This window comes from Arachis ipaensis, chromosome B7, assembly GCF_059453495.1.
Source record: "Arachis ipaensis isolate K30076 ecotype BB chromosome B7, ASM5945349v1, whole genome shotgun sequence".
NCBI classification, from domain to species: domain Eukaryota; kingdom Viridiplantae; phylum Streptophyta; class Magnoliopsida; order Fabales; family Fabaceae; genus Arachis; species Arachis ipaensis.
The window spans coordinates 130606487-130631097 of NC_142442.1; the positions used below are offsets into that span (position 1 = coordinate 130606487).

Sequence of the window (24611 nt, forward strand, 5' to 3'; positions counted from 1 at the left end):
CTCGGTCTTTCTTTCTGTGATTGAGTCTTAGTTTTAGGACTTCGATCCTTCTCTGGTGAAGCCGAACTCGAGCATTTTGTTGACTTCATCTTTGTAGAGTTCTCCTTTTTTGAATACGGAACGTTTTCTTTTGCTTCTTCTTAAAAGCGCGCGCTTTTGTATTAGCGCTCTTAGCCTTGGGAATGTGCGAGGGTTTAATACTGTTCCGAGGGTTACCTGAAACTGGAGGTCGATCTCGGACGAGATCTTCTGTACTGGTCGGAGATAACGTGTCCGGCTGGCTGATGGTGGCCGGAGCTGTTGTATCTGACTTGTTGGATTTACAGAATTGCTGATCCTTGGTCACCGAAGGGTGGGGGTACCTGCAAGAGACTTCGATGCTTAAGTTAGCACGGGTATTAAGCAGGTTTTATGTAGAATCAGAGTATGAGTTATACCTGGGTGCTCCAGTGTATTTATAGTAGTGTGGGCTGACCTTTCTGATAAGATAAGTTAGTTATCTTATCTTATCTTATCCTGTTTTGGATGAAGTCAGCTTATCTTCAAGGGAACCGCCTTTATCTCTATAGGCTTGGATTGCCTTTGGATTTGGGTCGTGTTCCCCTATTTGGGCCCTTTATTAGGCTTTCCTGTCGATTTGGCCGAGCTCTTTAGAAGAGGTCGAGTAGTCTGACCTGAAGAGGTCGGTCGCTTTGTCGCCAATCATCCCGGGTCGGGTAGCTCGACCCAGGGTATGAACAGTGCCCCTGCTTGAGCTCGGTCTTATTTTTTGAGGTCGAGTCCTTTGACTTCGATCCTTCTTTAGTGAAACCGAGTTCAAGCATTTTGTCGATTTCTTCCTTTTGTAGACTCTTTTTGAATGTAGAACATTTTCCTCTAAAAGCGCGCGCTTTTATATCAGCACTTTGTTTTTTGGGAATGTGAGAGGGTTTAATACCTTCATTAATTGGTATTAATTGTCCCATTTTCTCTTGGCTTTTATTTTGAATCTCTCAATCAAAAAACGGTTTCTCTTCTTCGCTCTTCTTCGTAACTTCTTCCTTTACTCTCTCATTTTCTGTTTCTTTCGTAGTTCCTTCCCGCAACGCCTGTTCTGCTACTGCTTTCTGAGGAAGAGGGGTGATTTCCAGATTTCTCCTTCTATCTTCGCAGTTTTCCGCTTCGAGGGGTGGCTTTGATGCTTCTTCTCTTCAGCTTCCTTTTTGTTTTCCAGGTTCGATTTTCTTCTCCTGTTTCTTTATATGTCTGTTTTTTTAATTTTGTTCAGAGAAAGTTTGAATCTTTTCTGCTTTTACTGTACCTGATGTGTTCTGGAATTTTTTCGTTTTTGGTGTGAATCTTTTTTCTTTTCTTGTTGCCTGAATCTAAAAATTGGGGCTTTTGCATGTTTGTTGTTGTTTCTGCTTGTGCCTTCGATGGTGGTTTTGCTTGATTCTGAAAAAGTTTGCGTCTTTGGTGATTTTCTGCTGGTCATTTTTTATTTTGACAATGCTTTGGCTGATAGACTGTAGAAAGGTAGTGACTTTGTGTTTTTTACTTCCTTTGTTTTCGTTTGAAACCTTATTTTCTCCTTTTTTGATGGGTGCCGGGACGTAAGCTGTAGAATTTTCTTGAAACCTTGCTTTGTTACTGCCTCCAAAAAATGCCCCACGGCTTTGGTTTGAGTCTTGGGATTTTCCTTTCCTGTTTGTTCGTCTGTCGAGTTGTTTTGCCCCTCATCCGAGATGTTTTGTTAGTAATCCACTCTTCTTTTCTTATTGTAGGATTTAGTTGGCCTCATGTCTTCTCGCAATAACGTTATAGAGATATCTTCCCAGGTTCCCGAGGGCATGGCCGATTGGGTAGACTCGATGGTTCTTATGTGTGTCTCTTTGGTTGATTCTGAGTTTTGCGCGCAGCTTAGGCAGTTTCATAGGGTCTGTAGTAATCCTGGTGATGAGAAGAATTATGAACTTGTCCCTCCCTCTTCTGAGGAGAGAGTTTGTTTCTCTACTCGGGTTGTTAATGATCGCCCTTTTTTTTATGCTTATGACTTCTTCTTTGGTCAGCTGGGTATCACCCTTCCTTTTACTGAGTTTGAGACCGACCTGTTATGGTCTTGTAATGTTGCTCCCTCTCAACTTCACCCTAATTCCTGGGGTTTCATTAAAATTTTTCAATTGTTGTGTAATGGTTTTGGTATCCCTGCCTCGCAATCTCTCTTTTTCTACCTATTTGTCTTGACAAAGCCTGGAGTAGTAAAAAAGAAGGCAGCGTGGGTCTCCTTCCGATCTTCCCAGGGAAAGAAGGTCTTTTCCATGTTTGATGAATCATTTCACGATTTTAAGAACTATTTTTTCAAGGTCCGAGCTGTTGAAGGAGCTCGACCCTTTTTCCTGGATGAGAATGATGAGCCCGCCTTTCCCTTGGAATGGCAAAAAGATGTGAGAATGTCCAGATATACGTGGGAAATGTTGGATGAGGCTGAGCTAGCTTTTGTGACTGTCTTGGAAGAACACTGGGGTCAATCCCCCTATCTTGATACAAAGAAATTTTTAACCAATCCGTCTCTTCTTCAAACTGAGCTGGGTATTTTGCGTTTTCTTTGTTATCTGTTTATATTGCTTGTGAATGCCTTTCCGACTTATAGCTTAATTTCTTACTGTTGTGTCTTATTTGCAGAGGCGATGAAGAATAATGAATCCATGAAGGCTTTTAAGAGGGAACAGAAGGCGACTACTGCCGAAAACATCTCGGTTAAGGCGGCCGGGGAGGGATCTTCCCAAGTGCGTGTGAAGCCGTCCATGCCGAGTTCTCCTGGGATGAGGAAGGTGATCCCTACTCCCCGAGTTCGTCTGGCTGACTCTCTTCCAACTTCTGCTGCTCCTTCTGTCGCTCCTCCCAATAAGAAACAAAAAACAGTTGAGCCCTTCGACCTCGATGCTCCCGACTTTAATGCTATTGAATTTGTAGATCAGCAAATCGGCCCCTATGGCGCCCTTTCTATGGACGATGTATCCATCCTTTATCATTTGGAATTTATGACCCGAAATAGCATAAAGATGGCGTATATGGGGGCTGCTCTGCACCGAGCTGCTCAGAACCTACCTCTCCATGCCACCAAAGCATTTATGGAGGAGGCAAAGCAAGAGTTCGACTGGATGAAGGGGCTGAAGGAGGATCTCGAGGTGAAGGTGGCCAAGCTGGAAAAAGATCTAGAGAACGAGAAGGTGAGTTCCCTTTCTCTGGCAGCTTCTGTGCGGTTGGCCGAGGACACGGAAATGATGCATAAGGATAGTTACGTTACGTCCTATCGGGAGGTGATGCGCCTGAGGGGGGAGCTGGAGAGTGCCCGGGAAGATTATTCTGAACTTCAAGGTCATCTTGTTGGCAGCGTGACTGCTGCTTATGAGAACCTGAAGGAGCAAGTTCGGGTTATTGCTCCCGAGGCCGACCTGACCCTCTTCAGCCTGAATAATGTTGTCAAGGATGGCAAGATTGTCCCTGATGACGAGGATGATGATAATGTCAAACTTCCCCCTGTGTCCTCTGCTAAGGTGTCGACTTCTGCTGTTCCTACCGAGGTCGACCCTCCCGCCTCTGATCCTGACTGCCAGATCTTAAACCGAGATGACGGTACTGTGGATGCTGTTCCTCTCCAGACTCGCCCTCCGTCTCCTGCTAAAAAGTCTTCTGACCCTTAGCTTCATTTATTCTGGATATTTATATAGTTGGCCTGGCTTGTGGGCTTTTTAAACTTTTTATGTTCTGCTGACACTTTCTTGTTGCTTGCCTAGCAACTTTTATTTTTAAAAAACAAAAGGTAGCTCGCTTAGCTTTTTAAGGTAGGTTTTGGTGGCCTCCGAGGCTTTTATAACTTTTTGTAGACTATATCATGCTTTTTGTGCTTGATTTGGTATCTCTTCTGTTTTTTGAGAATGTTGGAACCTTGCAGCTCGACCTTTTTGGATTTGCTTTGTACTTTTGTAGCTTGAATCCTCTGTGGTTGTGGTTATGTGGGTCTAACTTGTTTCTTGGTTTTTTCGCTCTTGCTTGTATTTCTGTCGATCTATAACCGATTTCTTCAAGTTAGTCTATGTTGTTTTGGTAGTCCTGTTCCGGTTTTCTCAGGGGTTACCTTTGTAACTTCCTTTGTAGTAGAGCGACTTCTTTACGTCGTTCTTTTCTAAGTTATTTTTGTAATCCTCTTTCTTGGATCTTTGTCAGATCTCTTTCAGGGATTGCTTTTATAACTTTTTAGTAGTAGGAGTCCGACTTCGTTATATCGGTCTCCTTTAAGTTATTTTTGCAAATAACTTTTTAGTAGTAGGAGTCCGACTTCGTTATATCGGTCTCCTTTAAGTTATTTTTGCAAATAACTTTTTTAGTAGTAGGAGTCCAACTTTGTTATATCGGTCTCCTTTAAGTTATTTTTGTAGTCCTCTTTTTTGGACCTGTGTCAGGTCTCTTTCAGGGACTACTTGTATAACTTTTTAGTTTTGGGCTGACTTTGTTATGTCGGGCCCTTCTAAGTTAAAGTAATCCTCTTTAATAGGGTTGGCCAAACCTCTTTCCAGGGTTTACTTATAACTTGGGTTGACTTGGTCCGACTTCCTAATGTCGGCCAATCTTTAAGTTATTATTTTAGCAATCCGTAAGACCTCGTCAGGTTCTTTTTTAGATCACTTTCGATAACTTCTTACATTATTTTGTGTTCATCTTTGCCGATTTGTAGAAAGTGGTTGTCATCTCTAGATCGTCCTTTGGGTGAATCACGTTTTCACCTTTATCAGACGGTTATCTTTATCGTGATCGTGTAGTGAAATTATTTTTTTTCACTTTCTGCCGATCTGTTGCTTTATAATCGGACGATGAATACTTCAGATTAATGCATCTTGAAATCTTGTAGAATATCTAAAATATATATTTATTCAAAGGAAAGTGCAAATATGTACATGTGGGAATTTTTCATCCCTTTATGTCGAATAGTGTTTGAGTCTCAACTTGGTGCCTCATTAAAAAAACCTTTTCAAGAAAAAGAGTGCATCCAATAGTGAGATCTTTTATTTTTCTAGCTGTAGTACCTTCTTAGGTTGCAGGCGTGCCATGATCTGGGAAGCTCTCGACCTTCGAGTTCGGACAGTCTGTAGTAGCCCTTTCCGAGTACTTTTACAACTCGGTAGGGTCCTTTCTAGTTTGCTGCCAACTTTCCTTCTCCTGGTCGAGTTGTTCCAATATCATTTCGGATTAGGATGAGGTTGTTCTCCGTAAAACTTCTTGGAACTACCTTTATATCTGGAAGCCATTCGACGTTTTATAAAGCAAACTTCTTTACCCGAAGTTGAGAGTTGGCCTTTTCATTGTAGTGGACTACTCTGGGTGACCCTTCCTCGATCTCTACTGGGATCATTGCCTCCACTCTGTATGCTAGTCGAAAGGGTGATTCATTTGTCGTGGAGTGTGGCGTTGTTCGATATGCCCATAGGACTTGCGGAAGTTCTTCGGCCCAAGCTCCCTTTGCATCTTGTAGTCTCTGTTTTAACCCTGCCAATATGACTTTGTTGGCAGCTTCGGCCTGTTCATTGGCTTGAGGGTGTTCGACGGAGGTGAACTGGTGCTTTATATTCAAGTCGGCTACTAGTCTCCTGAAGCCTGCGTCTGTGAATTGAGTGCCATTGTCTGTGGTTATGGAGTATGGAACCCCGAACCTCGTGACAATATTCCTGCATAGGAATTTCCAACTTCTTTGAGCCGTGGCGCTGGCTAGGGGCTCTGCCTTAATCCATTTTGTAAAATAGTCTACTCTGACTATGAGGAATTTTTCTTGTCCTGATCCCTGGGGAAAGGGTCCGAGAAGATCAAGTCCCCATTTTACAAATGGCCAGGGCGAGGTTACACTGATGAGCTCTTCTGGCGGGGCGATGTGGAAGTTGGCATATTTTTGACATGGTGGACATGTCTTTACAAATTCTATAGCTTCCTTCTGTAGGGTTGGCCAATAAAATTCCGCTCGAAGTACTTTTTTGGCAAGAGCTCGTGCTCCGAGATGATTGCCGCACATGCCGCCGTGTACTTCTTCTAACACTTCCTTTGTGTTGTTGGTCGGCACGCATTTAAGTAGTAGTATTGAGATCCCTCTGTTGTACAGGATATTGTTTATAATAGTGTAGTACTGCGCCTCCCTTTTTAATCTTTTCGCCTCTTTTTCCTCCGTGGGGAGCGTCTCTACTTTGAGGTAGTTAATTATGGGGGTCATCCATCCTTGGTCCTGACTTGTGATGGCTAGGATTTTTTCTGCTTCCGATATTGACGGGTTCTGTAGCATTTCCTGGATGAGGCTTCTATTGTTGCCCCCTGGTTTGGTGCTGGCTAGTTTTGAGAGTGCGTCAGCTCGGGCATTTTGCTCGCGAGGTATGTGGTAGATTTTCTATTCCCCGAGTTGTCCGAGTTGTTCCTTGGTTTTATCCAAATACTTTTTCATGGTGGAATCTTTGGCTTGATAGCTCCCTGTTATCTGCGAGGTGACTACTTGTGAATCGCTGTAAATGTTGAGTTTTTTAGCTCAACCTCTGTAGCCAGCTTCAAACCGGCTAATAACGCTTCGTATTCCGCCTGGTTGTTTGAGGCCGGGAACCCGAACTTGAGGGAGAGCTCAACTTGGGTTCCTTGGTTGCTTTCTATTATCACGCCTGCGCCGCTTCCAGTCTTATTTGAAGAACCTTCCACATAGAGATTCCATTCTATGGGGGTCTCCAAGGCATCTGTGAATTCTGCGATAAAATCGGCTAGGTACTGTGATTTAATGGCCTCCGAGCTTCATATTGGAGGTCGAATTCTGATAACTCGACTGCCCATTGTAAAATTCTGCCTGCTAAATCTGTTTTCTGCAATATTCCTTTTATGGGCTGGTTGGTTCGAACCTTAATGGTGTGAGCCTGGAAGTACGAGCGAAGTCGTCGAGATGTTAGAATGAGAGTATAGGCAAACTTTTCTATTTTCTGGTAGTTCAGCTCGGATCCCTATAGTGCTTTGCTAATGAAGTAGACGGGTTGTTGCCCACTTTCATCTTCTCTGACTAGTGCTGAGGCTATTGCCCGGCTTCCTACTGTGAGATATAGTATGAGTGGTTCTCCTTCTCGTGGTCGAGATAAGATAGGCGGTCGTCCTAAGAACTCCTTGAAGTCTTGGAAGGCTTGTTCGCATTCTGTCGTCCATTCGAACTGTTTTCCCTTCCTTAAAGTAGCATAGAAGGGGAGAGATCTTATCGCTGCCCCTGCTAAGAATCTGGATAGGGCGGCCAATCTCCCGTTGAGTTGCTACACTTCTTTGACACAGGTCGGACTCTTCATGTTGAGTATGGCTTGGCATTTATCCGGGTTTGCTTCAATTCCTCTTTGTGTGAGCATGAAACCTAGGAATTTGCCTGCTTCTACCGCAAAGGTGCATTTTGCCGGATTAAGTCGCATGTCGTGCTTCCTTATGGTGTCGAACACTTGAGCCAGGTCGGACAATAATGTTTCTTCGCTTTGTGTCTTTATCAACATGTCGTCCACATAGACTTCCATGATCTTTCCAATGTGGTCTGAGAAGACTTTATTCATCAGCCTTTGATAAGTAGCTCCCACGTTCTTGAGACCGAAGGGCATTTCGATGTAGCAGTAATTTGGTTTTGGCGTTAAAAACAAGGTCTTTTCTTGATCTGGTGGATACATGGGGATTTGGTTGTATCCCGAGTATGCGTCCGTAAACGAGAGGTATCTATATCCGGAGGAAGCATCTACCAGAGCGTCGATACTTGGGAGTGGGTAAGGATCTTTTGGGCAGGCTTTGTTTAGATCGGTGTAATCGGTACACATTCGCCACTTCCCATTTGATTTTTTCACCAAGACGACGTTGGCTAGCCATAATGGATACTTGACTTCTCTTATGAATCCTGCCTCCAGTAGTGCCTGTACTTGCTCTTCCACCGCTTGGGATCGCTTTGGCCTAAGTTTTCTTCGTTTCTGCTGCACCGGCCGAGATCCCGGATAGACCACCAACTTGTGGCACATTAGCTTGGGGTCTATACCTGGCATATCTGCGGCTTTCCATGCGAAGAGATCGACATTATTGCATAAGAATTGTATCAGTAATTCTTTTGAGTCTCCTCTTAGGATCGTTCCGATATTAGTTGTTTTGTCCGAGGTGTCTCCGATCTGAACCTTCTCTATCTCGCCTTCCGGCTGCGGACGGAGTTCTTCTCGTCGCTGAACTTTGCCAAGCTCAATTGTATGAAACTCTTCTCCTCTGCCTCTAAGGTTTAGACTTTCATTATAACAGCGGCGTGCCATCTTTTGATCTGCTTTTACCATGGCTATCCCCTCTGTAGTTGGGAATTTCATGCATAGATGTGGGGTTGAGACTATTGCACCGAGGTGATTGAGTGTTGTCCGACCTATTAGGGCATTGTAGGCTGAACTTACGTCGACCACGATGTAGTCTATCTTGAGGGTCCTGGATTGGTTCCCTTTTCCGAAGGTTGTGTGTAGCGATACGTATCCCAGTGGTTGTACCGGGGTATCTCCTAGTCCGAACAGACTATTCGGGTATGCTCTAAGCTCCTTTTCGTCTAAGCCAAGTTTGTCGAAGGCTGTTTTGAATAAGATGTCGGTAAAACTCCCTTGGTCTACTAATGTGCGGTGTAGATTGGCGTTTTCCAGTATGATAGTGATGACCATGGGGTCGTCGTGTCCCGAGATGATGCCGGATGCGTCCTCTTTAGTGAATGTTATCGCAGGGATGTCGGGTGCTTCCTCCTTTCCCTCGACATGATATACTTCTTTGAGATATCTTTTTTGGAATGATTTGGAGATCCCGCCTCCTGCGAATCCCCCGTGTATCATGTGGACGTGTCTTTCTAGTGTCCGAGATGATCGCTCAGCTCGTCCGTCATCTTCGTCCCTTCGTCTCTTTCTTTGGTCATCATCTCGGGTAGCCAGAAAGCGATCTAATCTTCCTTCTCTCACCAATTTTTTCTATGATATTCTTCAAGTCGAAGCACTCGTTGGTGGAGTACCCTCGAACTCGGTGGTATTCACAATATTCCTTCCGGTTTCCTCCTCCTCTTTTGCCTTTGAGTGGCCGTGCTGGGGGAATTTTCTCCGTATGGCAGACTTCTTTGTATACATCAACCAGGGATACTCTGAGAGGAGTGTAATTATGGTATTTTTTTATTTTCTCCCCTTGTCGATCTTCTTTCCATTTGGATTCCTTGTCTTTGTCTCGGTAGGAGGCCCCGGATTTTGAGGTTTCTCCTAGCCGAGCATTCTCTTCCATGTTGATGTATTTTTCTGCTCGCTCCTGTACTTCGTCTAAGGAGGTGGGGTACTTCTTTGATATAGATTGGCTAAAAGGTCCCTCTCGTAGGCCATTGATGAGTCCCATGATGGCGGCCTCTGTTGGTAAACTTTGTATGTCCATGCATGTTTTGTTGAATCTTTCCATGTAGTTGCGGAGACTCTCCCGATCTCCTTGCTTGATCCCTAGTAAACTGGGTGCGTGCTTGGCCTTATCCTTCTGGATGGAGAATCTAGCCAGGAACTTTTTGGCCAGGTCGTCAAAGTTTGAGATGGACTTTGGAGGTAAGTTGTCGAACCATCTGATCGCTGTCTTCGTGAGGGTTGTTGGAAAAGCTTTGCAGCGAACGACATCTGAGGCGTCGGTAAGGTACATTCTGCTTCTGAAATTGCTGAGATGATGGTTGGGATCTGTGGTGCCGTCGTACAAAATCATATCCGGGAGTTTGAAGTCTTTTGAAATTTTAGTTTTCATGAATTCCCTGGTGAATGGATCTTGTTCTTTGCGTGAATTTTCCTCAGGAGTAGTCCGAGGAGTTTTCAATTTGAGATCGGCTTCTAATTGCTGTAGTTTTTCTTCCAATTCTCGACGTCGTCGTACCTCTCTTTGTAGATCCTTTTCGATTTCTCGTTGTTGTTGGGTTTCTTTCTCAAGTTGTTTCAAGCGATCTTGAAGCGCCTCTATTGCTCCCGGATTTGATGAATTTTTGTCTCCGTTGGATTCCAGGGTATCTTTCAATGTGGTGTCCGCGTTTTTGTGCGGCGTTCTGTTTTCTAGATCTGAATCGTGGTCGTTGTCATGGCCGTCCTCCATGGTGGTGGGATGACTTCCAGGTTCCCCGGCAACGGCGCCAATGTTCCGAGGGTTACCTGAAACTGGAGGTCGATCTCGGACAAGATCTTCTGTACTGGTCGGAGATAACGTGTCCGGCTGGCTGATGGCGGCCGGAGCTGTTGTATCCGACTTGTTGGATTTACAGCACTGCTGATCCTTGGTCACCGAAGGGTGGGGAGTACCTGCAAGAGACTCTGATGCTTAAGTTAGCACGGGTATTAAGCGGGTTTTATGTAGAATCAGAGTATGAGTTATACCTGGGTGCTCCAATGTATTTATAGTAGTATGGGCTGACCTTTCTGATAAGATAAGTTAGTTATCTTATCTTATCTTATCCTGTTTTGGATGAAGTCAGCTTATCTTCAAGGGAACCGCCTTTATCTCTATAGGCTTGGATTGCCTTTGGATTTGGGTCGTGTTCCTCTATTTGGACTCTTTATTGGGCTTTCCTGTCGATTTGGCCGAGCTCTTTAGAAGAGGTCGGGTAGTCTGACCTGAAGAGGTCGGTCGCTTTGTCGCCAATCATTCCGGGTCGGGTAGCTCGACCCAGGGTATGAACAAATACCCTCATTAATTGGTTTTTAATTGCCCCGTTTCTCCTAGCCTCTCTATTTTGAATTTCACACTCAGGAAAATGGTTTCTCTTCTCCGTAACTTCCCTTTTCTTTCTCTCTTTTCTGTTTTTGCCTGAAGTTTGCAATTTTTGCGTTTCTCCCTGCGATGTTTGTTTGGCGATTATTAGGGCTTTCTTTGCTGTGAGAGGGTGACTCCAGATTCCACCTTCCATTTTCAACTTCTTTGAAGTTTTCTGCTTTTTTAGGTTGGTTCTACTTTCGGCCTCCCTTTTTTACTTTTTTCGTTGCTTTGTCTTCGGTTTTTTAGTGAAGCTTTGATTTTTCATTTGCATGTTTGAAAGTTTAAATCTTTTTTCGTTGTGATGCTCAATCGTTGCTGTGATGTATGTTTCTGGTATTTCTCCCGGTGTTTTTGGGTTTTGCACATTTTGTTGCCTCTTGCTGTTGTAGCTTTCTGTGTCTTTGACGTCCTCTGCTTGGCGCGTTCTATTTTTGGTTTTCTGATTGAACTGCTACTTTGCTACTCCTTTGATGACTTTGTTTTGAATTTCTTTTCTTCTCAGGATGTTGCTTTTACCTGAAAGAGCTTTTCTTTGTCTTTGCTGAGAGTTTTGTTGGGATGTTAGTCTCGTAGGTTTTCCTGAATCCTTGTTCCACGACTGCCTCCAAAGGATGCCCCTGGATTTTCGTTGTGGGTCCTGGGGTTTCCTTTTGTTGTTTGTGCTGTCCTGAATTATACTGGCCGAGTTATTTTGACTTCGCCTGAGGTGTTTTTTACTTTATAATCTATCTTCCTTTCTTGTTTGTAGGACTAGTTGGCCATGTCTTCTCGCAAAAATATTGTCGAGGCGTCTTCTAAGGTTCCTGAGGGGAAGTTCGATTGGTTGGACTCCCTTGTGTTACTGTGTGTTTCTTTAGCCAATTTTGAATTTTGCATAGCTCTTAGAAAACATCACCGAATTTGTAGTGGTGGGGATCAGGAGAATAATTACGAGTTAGTGGCACCTAATTCTGATGATAGAGTTTGCTTCCCTGTCCTGGCTCAGGGGGAGTGTCCCTTTTTTTATGCATATGACTTCTTTTTTAGCCAAATGAACATCACACTTCCTTTTACTTCCTTTGAAACTGACTTGTTATGGTCCTGTAACGTAGCCCCTTCTCAGCTTCATCCGAATTCTTGGAGTTTTATCAAGATTTTTCAGCTGGTTTGTCAGGAATTTGCTATTACGCCTTCTCAAACTCTCTTTTTGTATCTTTTTGTGTTGACCAAGCCTGGCACTACCAAGAAGAAGGCTTCTTAGATTTCTTTTAGGTCTGCCCAGGGGCACAAGGTTTTTTCTATGTACGATGAGTCTTTCCAAGATTTTAAGAATTACTTCTTTAAGGTCCGGGCTGTTGAAGGAGTTCGGCCTTTCTTTCTGGACGAGAATAACGAACCCCATTTTCCTTTAGAGTGGTAGAGGAATGTAGTGGTATCCCGATATACTTGGGAGATGTTAGACGAGGTCGAGCAGGCCTTTGTGAATGTCTTGGAGGATATATGGGGGGAGCCTACCCATCTTGATACCAAGAAGTTCTTGGGGGATCCCTCCCTTATCCGAACTGAGCTTGGTATATCTCGTATATTTTTATTTTTACTTTTCTTTCTTCTTTTTCCAGTCTGTAACCTGCTCCTGTGGTTGATTTTTCTTTTTCAGAGATGGCAAAAAATAATGATTCCATGAAGGCCTTTAAAAAGGTGAAGAAGGCTACGGCTGCTCAAAACGTCTCGACCAAGGCGGCCGGGGAGGGATTGTCTCAGGTTCAGTCGAAGTCGTCCGTACCGAACTCACCATGGGTGAGGAGGATGATTCCTACTCCCCCGGTTCATTTGGTTGATCCTCCGCAAGCTTCTATTGTTACTTCTGGTGCTCCTCCAAACAAGAAGAAAAAGACAACTGAGCCTTTTAACCTTGATGCGCCTAACTTTGACGCGGTTGAGTTTGTCGATCAGCAGATTAATCCTTATGGTACCATTCCTACTGACGATGTCTCTCTCCTTTGCCATTTGGACTTTATTACTCAGAGTAGCGTCAAGATGGCACATATGGGAGCTGCCCTGTACCGAACTGCCCAATATCTTCCTCTTCATGATACCAAAGCCTTTATGGAGGAGGCTAAGATAGAGTTCGACCGGATGAAGGGTTTGAAAGAGGAGCTCCAAGTGAAAGTGACCAGGCTGGAGAAGGAGTTGGAGGGTGAAAAGGCTAGTTCTGTTGCCTTGGCGGCTTCTGTGAGGTTGACTGAAGACACGGCATTGAGGCACAAGGATAGCTATGTCACGACCTACAGGGAAGTGATACGTCTCAAGGAGGAGTTGGAGTCTGCACGGGTTGATTATGCCGAGCTCCAGGGTCACCTTGTAGGCAGCGTAAATGCTGCTTATGAGAACCTGAAGGAGCAGGTTCGAGTTCTTGCACCCGAGGTCGATCTTACTCTCTTCAGCCTGGACAATGTTGTAAAGGATGGTAAGATTGTCCCTGACGACCCTGATGACGATGATGTTGAACCCCCTCCTGTGCCTGCCGCCAAGACTTCTATTGTCCCGACTTCTTCAGCTCCTTCATCTGAGGTTGGTCATCCTGAATCGGAACTTGATTGCCAGATCTTAAACAGGGATGATGGGACAATGGATGCAGTGCCTCTTCAGATTCGCCCTTCTTTACCCCGTGTTGATGCTGCCGAGAAGCCTTCGGATCTTAAATGAATTTTCTGAATTTTTGTGTAAATAGCCTGGCTTGTGGGCTTTTGAACTCTTTATTTTGTAATTAGTGGTTGCTGGCCCTTGACACTTTCTTAGTTGCTTGTTTAGCAACTTGTTTTTGAAAAACAAAATGGTTTCTAAGCTTTTGGGGCTGGTTTTGGTAGCCTCTTAAGCTTGTTATTATTATAACTTTATGTTTTTCATATCATATCTGTTTTTATCTGCCTTGGTACCTTTTTTAGGTTTTTTGGAAGTGTTGAAGCCATGTTTCTCGACCTCTTTGGATTGCCTTTGTGTTTCGTACTTGTGGCTTGATTCCTTTGAGGTCATGGATGTTTGGATCCAATTGGGATGTCGGCTTCCTTGCTTTGGCCTGGAGTTATTTCTAGTAATCCATTTTGTTTGGACCTTTGTGAGGTCTCTGTTGGGAATTACTTTTATAACATGTTTATGGGAGGCCGACTTCATCATGTCGATCTCTTCTAAGTTATTTCTAGTAATCATCTTTCTTGGACCTTTGTCAGGTCTCTTTCAGGGATTACTTTTATAACTTGTTTGTGGGAGGCCGACTTCATCATGTCGGTCCCTTCTAAGTTATTTTTGTAATCCTCTTTCTTGGACCTTGTTCAGGTCTCTTTTAGGGATTACTTTTATAACTTGTTTGTGGGAGGCCGACTTCATCATGTCGGTCTCTTCTAAGTTATTTCTAGTAATCCTCTTTCTTGGACCTTTGTCAGGTTTCTTTTAGGGATTACTTTTATAACTTGTTTGTGGGAGGCCGACTTCATCATGTCGGTCTCTTCTAAGTTATTTCTAGTAATCCTCTTTCTTGGACCTTTGTCAGGTCTCTTTCAGGGATTACTTTTATAACTTGTTTGTGGGAAGCCGACTTCATCATGTCGGTCTCTTCTAAGTTATTTCTAGTAATCCTCTTTCTTGGACCTTTGTCAGGTCTCTTTCAGGGATTACTTTTATAACTTGTTTGTGGGAGGCCGACTTCATCATGTCGGTCCCTTCTAAGTTATTTTTGTAATCCTCTTTCTTGGACCTTGTTCAGGTCTCTTTCAGGGATTACTTTTATAACTTTAAATTTTGGGCCGACTTCATCATGTCGGGCCCTTCGAAGTTATAGTAATCCTCTTTTATAGGGTTGGCCAAACCTCTTTCCAGGGATTTACTTATAACTTTAGTTATTGCGACCGATCCGACTTCTTTACGTCGGCCAGTCTTTAAGTTATTTTTTAGCAATCCATTTTATTAAGACCTCGTCAGGTCCTTTCTATGGATCACTTTCGATAACTTCTTGCATTATTCTGTTTTCATCTTTGCCGATTTTGTAGAAATTGGGTTTAATCCTCGTTTGGTCGACCTTTTGGTTTTCATCTCTGTTGGTCTTTATCGTGATCGTGCAGTGAATTTGATTTTTACTTTCTGCCGATCGGTAGCTTTATAATCGGACGATGAATGTTTCAGATTAATGCGCCTTGAGAATTTGTAGAAGATCTAAACAGATTTTATTCAAAAGAAAATCCCAATATATACATGCAGGAGTTTTATCCCTTTCAGTTGCACAATATGTAGGTCTTGGCTTGGCGCCTCATTAAAAAATGTTTTCGGGAAAAAGAGTGCGCCTTATCCTAAGACCCTTTATTCTCTCTAACTATAGTACTTTCTTAGGTTGCAGGCGTGCCATGACCTAGGAAGCTCTCGCCCATCGAGTTCAGACAGTCTGTAGTACCCCTTTCCAAGTATTTCTATGACTCGGTAGGGTCCTTTCCAGTTTACTGCCAGCTTTCCTTCTCCAGGTCGAGTTGTTCCGATATCATTTCGGATTAGGATGAGATCGTTTTCAGTGAAACCTCGCTGCACTACCTTTTGATTGTATCTCAAAGCCATTCGACGTTTTAATGCTTCTTCCCTGATCCGAGCTCTTTCTTGGACTTCTGGAAACAGGTCGAGTTCTTCCCTTTGAAGTTGGGAGTTGGCTTCTTCATTATAGTGGATTACTCTAGGCGACCCTTCTTCAATCTCCACTGGGATCATTGCCTCCATTCCGTACGCTAATCAGAAGGGTGATTCCTTTGTGGTGGAATGTGGCGTTGTACGATATGCCATAGGACTTGTGGGAGCTCTTCAGCCCAGGCTCCCTTTGCGTCCTGTAATCTCCATTTTTGCCCAGCTAATATGACTTTATTGGCAGCTTCGGCTTGTCCATTGGCTTGGGGATGTTCTACGGAAGTGAACTGGTGTTTTATGTTCAAGCCGGCCACTAACTTTTTGAAGCCCGCACCTGTGAATTGGGTGCCATTGTCTGTGGTGATGCAGTATGAAACCCCGAACCTTGTGACAATGTTCCTATATAGGAATTTTCGACTTCTTTGAGTAGTGGCGTTAGCTAGGGGTTCTGCCTCGATCTACTTTGTGAAATAGTCTACTCCTACTATGAGGAATTTAACTTGTCCCGATCCCTGAGGGAAGGGTCCGAGAAGGTCGAGTCCCCATTTTGCGAATGGCCAAGGTGAGGTTACTGTTCCGAGGGTTACCTGAAACTGGAGGTCGATCTCGAATGAGATCTTCTGTACTGGTCGGAGATAACGTGTCCGGCTGGCTGATGACGGTCGGAGTTGTTGGGTCCGACTCGTTGGACTTGCTGCACTGCTGATCCTTGGCCACCGGAGGGTGGGGGGTACCTGCAAGAGACTCCGATGCTTAAGTTAGCACGGGTATTAAGCAGGTTTTTATGTAGAATCAGAGTATGAGTTATACCTGGGTGCTCCAGTGTATTTATAGTAGCGTGGGCTGACCTTTCTGATAAGATAAGTTAGTTATCTTATCTTATCTTATCTTATCTTGAGTGAAGTCAGCTTATCTTCAAGGGAACCGCCTTTATCTCTATAGGCTGGGTGATGAGCGGATAATTTATACGCTTTTTGGCATTATTTTTAGTATGTTTTTAGTAGGATCTAGTTACTTTTAGGGATGTTTTCATTAGTTTTTATGCTAAATTCACATTTCTGGACTTTACTATGAGTTTGTGTGTTTTTCTGTGATTTCAGGTATTTTCTGGCTGAAATTGAGGGACTTGAGCAGAAATCAGATTCAGAGGTTGAAGAAGGACTACTGATGCTGTTGGATTCTGACCTCCCTGCACTCAAAGTGGATTTTCTGGAGCTACAGAACTTGAAATGGCGCGATTCCAATTGCGTTGGAAATTAGACATCCAGGGCTTTCCAGAAATATATAATAGTCCATACTTTGGCCAAGAATTGACAAAGTAAACTGGCGTTCAACGCCAGCCTTCTACCCAAATCTGGCGTCCAGCGCCAGAAAAGGAGCCAAAACCAGAGTTGAACGCCCAAACTGGCACAAAAGCTGGCGTTCAACTCCAGAAAGGACCTCTACACGTGTAACACTCAAGCCCAAGCCCAAGCACACACCAAGTGGGCCCCGGAAGTGGATTTATGCATCAACTACTTACTCATGTAAACCCTAGTGATTAGTTTATTATAAATAGGACCTCTTACTATTGTATTAGGCATCTTTGGATCCTGGATTGTATTTTGATCCTGTGATCACGTTTTAGGGGGCTGGCCATCACGGCCATGCCTGGACCTTTCACTTATGTATTTTCAACGGTAGAGTTTCTACACTCCATAGATTAAGGTGTGGAGCTCTGCTGTCCCTCAAAGATTAATGAAAGTACTACTGTTTTCTATTCAATTCTTCTTATTTCTCTTCTAAGATATCCATTTGCACCCAAGAACGTGATGAAGGTGATGATTATGTGTGACGCTCATCACCATCTCCCCTACGAACACGTGCCTGACAAACACCTCCGTTCTACATGAAATAAAGCTAGAATGAATATCTCTTAGATCTCCTAACCAGAATCTTCGTGGCGTAAGCTAGAATGATGGCGGCATTCAAGAGAATCCGGAAGGTCTAAACCTTGTCTGTGGTATTCTGAGTAGGATTCAATGATTGAATGACTGTGATGAGCTTCAAACTCGCGATTGTTGGGCGTTAGTGACAGACGCAAAAGGAGGGTGAATCCTATTCCAGCATGATCGGGAACCGACAGATGAATAGCCGTGCCGTGACAGGGTGCATGAGCATATTATTCACTGAGAGGAGGGGATGTAGCCACTGACAACGGTGATGCCCTTGCATAAAGCCAGCCATGGAAAGGAGTAAGACTGATTGGATGAAGATAGCAGGAAAGCAGAGGTTCAGAGGAACGAAAAGCATCTCCATTCGCTTATCTGAAATTCCTACCAATGATTTACATAAGTATCTCTATCCCTATTTTATTATATAATATTCGAAAACACCATTATCACTTTATATCTGCCTAACTGAGATTTACAAGGTGACCATAGCTTGCTTCATACCAACAATCTCCGTGGGATTCGACCCTTACTCACGTAAGGTATTACTTGGACGACCCAGTGCACTTGCTGGTTAGTTGTATCGAAGTTGTGACAATTATGAATTAAGATCAGAGCACCAAGCTCTGGAGCCATTACCAGGATTTGTTCGAGCCTGGAGATCACAATTTCGTGCACCAAGTTTTTGGCGCCGTTGCCGGGGATCGAATTGTTCCTGTTTGGCGCCAAGAATCGTCTGAGATCCCAATCCCGGCAACAACACCAAGTTTTTGGCGCCGTTGCCGGGGATTGTTTGAGTTTGGACAACTGACGGTTCATCTTGTTGCTCAGATTAGGTAATTTTCTTTTTGTTTTCTTTTCAAAAATTTTTTCAAAAATATTTTCAAAAATCTCTCATCTGTTTTCGAAAAAAAAATTTATATAAAAATGTTTTCAAAAATTTATTCAAAATTTTTAAGAATGAATTCTAGTGTTTCATGAAGCATGTTGAAGCCTGGCTGGCTGTAAAGTCATGTCTAAATTTATTTGGACTGAGGCTTGCAATTTGTTATCAAAGAGCAATATACTCTCGTGTTAAAGGCTGAAGCTTGGCTGGCCATTGGCCATGTCTAGTGTTTTGGACTGAAGCTTTCATTGAAAGCTTGGCTGGCTAGTGAGCCATGTCTAATTCCTGGACTGAAGCTTTAGACTAAGAATGCAAGATTCCTGGAATTCATATTAAAAATTTTGGAATCCTTATTTTTCCTTTTAATTTTCGAAAAATATAAAATAAAAATCCAAAAAAATTAGAAAATCATAAAAATCAAAAATATTTTTCTGTTTCTTGTTTGAGTCTTGAGTCATGTTATAAGTTTGGTGTCAATTGCATATGCATCTTGCATTTTTCGAAAATATCATGCATTCATAGTGTTCTTCATGATCTTCAAGTTGTTCTTGGTAAGTCTTCTTGTTTGATCTTGATGATTTTTTTGTTTTGTGTCTTTTCATGTCTATCATATGCATTCTTGAATTCTTAGTGTCTAAGCATTAAAGAATTCTAAGTTTGGTGTCTTGCATGTTTTCTTTGTATTAAAATTTTTTCAAAAATATGTTCTTGATGTTCATCATGTTCTTCATAGTGTTCTTGGTGTTCATCTTGACATTCATAGCATTCATACATGCATTCATTGTTTTGATCTAAAAATTTCATGCATTGCATCCTTTTAGTGTTTTTCTCTTGCATCATAAAAATTCAAAAATAAAAAAAAATATCTTTCCCTTTTTCTCTCATCAAATTCGAAAATTTGAGTTGACTTTTTCAAAAATTTTTAAAATCAAATTGTTTCTTATGAGTCAAATCAAATTTTCAATTTGAAAATCTTATCTTTTTCAAAATCTTTTTCAAAAATCAAATCTTTTTCAAATTTCTTGGTTATTTTTGAAAATTCCAAAAATATTTTTCAAAAATCTTTTTCTTATTTTTAAATCAAATTTTCGAAAATAACATAATCAATTAATGTTTTGATTCAAAAATTTGAAGTTTGTTACTTGCTTGTTAAGAAAGATTCAAACTTTAAGTTCTAGAATCATATCTTGTGATTTCTTATGAATCAAGTCATTAATTGTGATTTTAAAAATCAAATCTTTTTCAAAACTAATTTCAATCATATCTTTTCAAAAATATCTTCTTATCTTTTTCAAAAATATCTTTTCAAAATATCTTTTCTAACTTCCTAACTTCTTATCTTTTCAAAATTTCTTTCAACTAACTAACTAACTTTTTGTTTGTTTCTTAACTTTTTCAAAACTACCTAACTAACTCTCTCTCTCTCTAATTTTCGAAAATATCTCCCCTCTTTTTCAAAAATTTCTTTTTAATTAACTAATTATTTTTATTTTTTATTTTTGATTTCAAAAATTTTCGAAAATTACTAACATTTTTCAAAAACCATTTTCAAAAATCACTAACTCTTTTTCAAAATAATTTTCGAAAGTTATCCCTCCTCCATCCTATTCTATTTATTCATTCATATCCTAACATCTCATCTCACATCTCTTCCATCTGTACAGTTGTGTTTCTTCCTTTACATCACATCCTTTATCTCCCCCTCTTCTTCTACTCACACAGGGATCCCTATACTGTGACATAAAGGATCTCCATTATTATTATTATTTTTCTGTGCCTTCTTCTTTGTCATATGAGCAGGAGCAAGGATAAGAACATTCTTGTGGAAGCAGATCCAGAACCTGAAAGGACTCTGAAGAGAAAATTAAGAGAAGCTAAAATACAACAATCCAGAGATAACCTTTTAGAAATTTTCGAACAGGAAAAGGAGATGGCAGCCGAAAATAATAATAATGTAAGGAAGATGCTTGGTGACTTTACTGCACCTAATTCCAATTTACATGGAAGAAGCATCTCCATTCCTGCCATGGGAGCAAACAACTTTGAGCTTAAACCTCAATTAGTTTCTCTAATGCAGCAGAACTGCAAGTTTCATGGACTTCCATCTGAAGATCCTTTTCAGTTCTTAACTGAATTCTTGCAGATATGTGATACTGTTAAGACTAATGGAGTAGATCCTGAAGTCTACAGGCTCATGCTTTTCCCTTTTGCTGTAAGAGACAGAGCTAGATTATGGTTGGATTCTCAACCCAAAGACAGCCTGAACTCTTGGGATAAGCTGGTCACGGCTTTCTTAGCCAAGTACTTTCCTCCTCAAAAACTGAGCAAGCTTAGAGCTGATGTTCAAACCTTCAGACAGAAAGAAGGTGAATCCCTCTATGAAGCTTGGGAAAGATACAAACAGTTGACCAAAAAGTGTCCTTCTGACATGCTTTCAGAATGGACCATCCTGGATATATTCTATGATGGTTTATCTGAGCTATCAAAGATGTCACTGGACACTTCTGCAGGTGGATCCATTCACCTAAAGAAAACGCCTGCAGAAGCTCAAGAACTCATTGACATGGTTGCTAATAACCAGTTCATGTACACTTCTGAAAGGAATCCTGTGAGTAATGGGATGCCTATGAAGAAGGGAGTTCTTGAAGTTGATACTCTGAATGCCATATTGGCTCAGAATAAAATATTGACTCAGCAAGTCAATATGATCTCTCAGAGTCTGCATGGAATGCAAGCTGCATCCAACAGTACTCAAGAGGCATCTTCTGAAGAAGAAGCTTATAATCCTGAGAACCCTGCAATAGCAGAGGTAAATTACTTAGGTGAACCTTATGGAAACACCTATAACTCAACATGGAGAAATCATCCAAATTTCTCATGGAAGGATCAAAAGCCCCAACAAGGCTTTAATAATGGTGGAATAAACAGGTTTAGCAATAGCAAGCCTTTTCCATCATCAACTCAGCAACAGACAGAGAACTCTGAACAAAATGCCTCTAATTTAGCAAATCTAGTCTCTGATCTATCTAAGGCCACTGTAAGTTTCATGAATGAAACAAGGTCTTCCATTAGAAATCTGGAAGCACAAGTGGGCCAGCTGAGTAAAAGAATCACTGAAATCCCTCCTAGTACTCTCCCAAGCAATACAGAAGAGAACCCAAAAGGAGAGTGCAAGGCCATTGACATAAGCGCCATGGCCGAACCTGTGAGGAGAGAAGAGGACGTGAATCCCAAGGAGGAAGACCTCCTGGGACGTCCAGTAGTCAATAAGGAGCTTCCCTCTGAGGAACCAAGGGACTCTGAGGCTCATCTAGAGACCATAGAGATTCCATTGAACCTCCTTATGCCCTTCATGAGCTCTGATGAGTATTCCTCTTCTGAAGAGAATGAGGATGTCACTGAAGAGCAAACTGCCAAGTTTCTTGGTGCAATCATGAAGCTGAATGCCAAATTGTTTGGCATTGATGCTTGGGAAGTTGAACCTCCCTTGTTCATCAATGAACTAAGTGATCTGGATCAACTGACATTGCCTCAGAAGAGACAGGATCCTGGAAAGTTCATAATACCCTGTACCATAGGCACCATGATCCTTAAGGCTCTGTGTGACCTTGGTTCAGGAATAAAGCTCATGCCCCTCTCTGTAATAGAGAAACTGGGAATCTATGGGGTGCAGGCTGCTAAAATCTCACTAGAGATGGCAGACAGCTCAAGAAAACAGGCATATGGACAAGTAGAGGACGTGTTAGTAAAGGTTGAAGGCCTTTACATCCCTGCTGATTTCATAGTCCTGGATACTGGAAAGGAAGAGGATGAATCCATCATCCTAGGAAGACCTTTCCTGGCCACAGCAAGAGCTGTGATTGATGTTGACAGAGGTGAAATAGTCCTTCAATGGAATGAGGACTCCCTTGTGTTTAAAACTCAAGGATCTCCCTCTGCAACCATGGAGAGGAAGCATGAAAAGCTTCTCTCAAAGCAGAGTCAACCAGAGCCCCCACAGTCAAACTCTAAGTTTAGTGTTGGGAGGCCACAACCAAACTCTAAGTTTGGTGTTGAACTCCCATATCCAATCTCTAAGTTTGGTGTTGGAGAGTCTCAACAAAGCTCTGCACATCAGTGAGGCTCCATGAGAGCCCACTGTCAAGCTATTGACATTAAAGAAGCGCTTGTTGGGAGGTAACCCAATGTTTATCTAATTCTTATTTTTATTGTTTTTCATGTTTTCTTAGGTTCATGATCATGTGGAGTCACAAAATAAACAAAAAAATCAAAAATGGAATCAAAAACAGCAGAAGAAAAATCACACCCTGGAGGAGCATCTGTCTGGCGTTCAAACGCCAGAACAGAGCATAGTTCTGGCGCTGAACACCCAGAATGGGAGCATCCTGGCGCTGAACGCCCAGAACAAGCATGGTTCTGGCGTTCAACGCCAGAAATGGCAGCAAAGGAGCGTTGAACGCCCAAAATGGGCACCAACCTGGCGCTGAACGCCCAGAGTTGTGTGCAAGGGCATTTTGCATGCCTAAATTGGTGCAGGGATGTAAATGCCTTGACACCTCAGGATCTGTGAACCCCACAGGATCCCCACCTACCTCATCATCTCTCTTTCCATTTATGATCATCCCTTCTATTTTCCATTTACCACTCACATCCATACACCCACTACCTTCAAAATTCAACATCTCTCTCCCACCCAATCCCACCCATATGGCCGAATACACACTCCCATCCATCTCCTCCATATCTTCTTCTTATTCTTCTATTCTTTCTTCTTTTGCTCGAGGGCGAGCAACATTCTAAGTTTGGTGTGGTAAAAGCATAGCTTTTTTGTTTTTTTCCATAACCATTGATGGCACCTAAGGCCAGAGAAACCTCTAGAAAGAGGAAAGGGAAGACAAAAGCTTCCATCAAGGGTCTATAGCTCAGTGGTAGAACATTTGACTGCAAATCAAGAGATCCCTGAGATACCTCAGGGGATACATTTTCTTCCACACAATTATTGGAAACAACTAAGGGTGGAACATCAAGAGCACTCCATCATCCTTCATGAAATCAGAGAAGATCTAAAAGCAATGAAGGAGGAGCAACAAAGACAAGGAAGAGACATAGAAGAGCTCAAGGACATCATTGGTTCCTCAAGAAGGAAACGCCACCATTACTAAGGTGGATTCATTCCTTGTTCTTATTTCTTCTGTTTTTCGTTTCCTATGTTATGTGCTTATCTGTGTTTGTGTCTTCATTACATGATCATTAGTAGTAGTAACTATGTCTTAAAGTTATGAATGTCCTATGAATACATCACCTCTCTTAAATAAAAACTGTTTTAATTTAAAAGAACAAGAAGTACATGAGTTTCGAATTTATCCTTGAACTTAGCTTAATTATATTGATGTGGTGACAATGCTTCTTGTTTTCTGAATGTATGCTTGAACAGTGCATATGTCTTTTGAAGTTGTTGTTTAAAGAATGTTAAATATGTTGGCTCTTGAAAGAATGATGACTAGGAGACATGTTATTTGATAATCTGAAAAATCATAAAAATGATTCTTGAAGCAAGAAAAAGCAGCAAAGAACAAAGCTTGCAGAAAAAAAAATATAGGCGAAAAAAAAAATTTTAGAAAGAAAAAGAAAAAGCAAGCAGAAAAAGCCAAAGCTCTTAAAACCAAGAGGCAAGAGCAAAAAGCCAATAACCCTTAAAACCAAAAGGCAAGGGAAATAAAAAGGATCCCAAGGCTTTGAGCATCAGTGGATAGGAGGGCCTAAAGGAATAAAATCCTGGTCTAAGCGGCTAAACCAAGCTGTCCCTAACCATGTGCTTGTGGCGTGTAGGTGTCAAGTGAAAACTTGAGACTGAGCGGTTAAAGTCAAGGTCCAAAGCAAAAAAAGAGTGTGCTTAAGAACCCTGGACACCTCTAATTGGGGACTTTAGCAAAGCTGAGTCACAATCTGAAGAGGTTCACCCAATTATGTGTCTGTGGCATTTATGTATCCGGTGGTAAAACTGGAAAACAAAGTGCTTAGGGCCACGGCCAAGACTCATAAAGAAGTTGTGTTCAAGAATCATCATACTGAACTAGGAGAGTCAATAACACTATTCGAAATCTGAAGTTCCTATAGATGCCAATCATTCTGAACCTCAATGGATAAAGTGAGATGCCAAAACTATTCAAGAGGCAAAAAGCTATAAGTCCCGCTCATATGATTGAAGCTATGTTTCATTGATAGTTTAAAATTTATAGTATATTCTCTTCTTTTTATCCTATTTGATTTTCAGTTGCTTGGGGACAAGCAACAATTTAAGTTTGGTGTTGTGATGAGCGGATAATTTATACGCTTTTTGGCATTATTTTTAGTATGTTTTTAGTAGGATC

General features: G+C 42.0%; 1 non-coding gene across 1 annotated transcript; it reads right to left on the bottom strand.

Annotated features, from left to right (window-relative positions):
* Positions 1 to 20566: 20566 nt before the first annotated feature.
* On the bottom strand, positions 20567 to 20674 carry LOC148554135 (small nucleolar RNA R71). Its single transcript, XR_015893243.1, has one exon. It is a non-coding gene; the product is annotated as a small nucleolar RNA R71 (small nucleolar RNA).
* Between the last annotated feature and the right edge of the window lie 3937 nt (positions 20675 to 24611).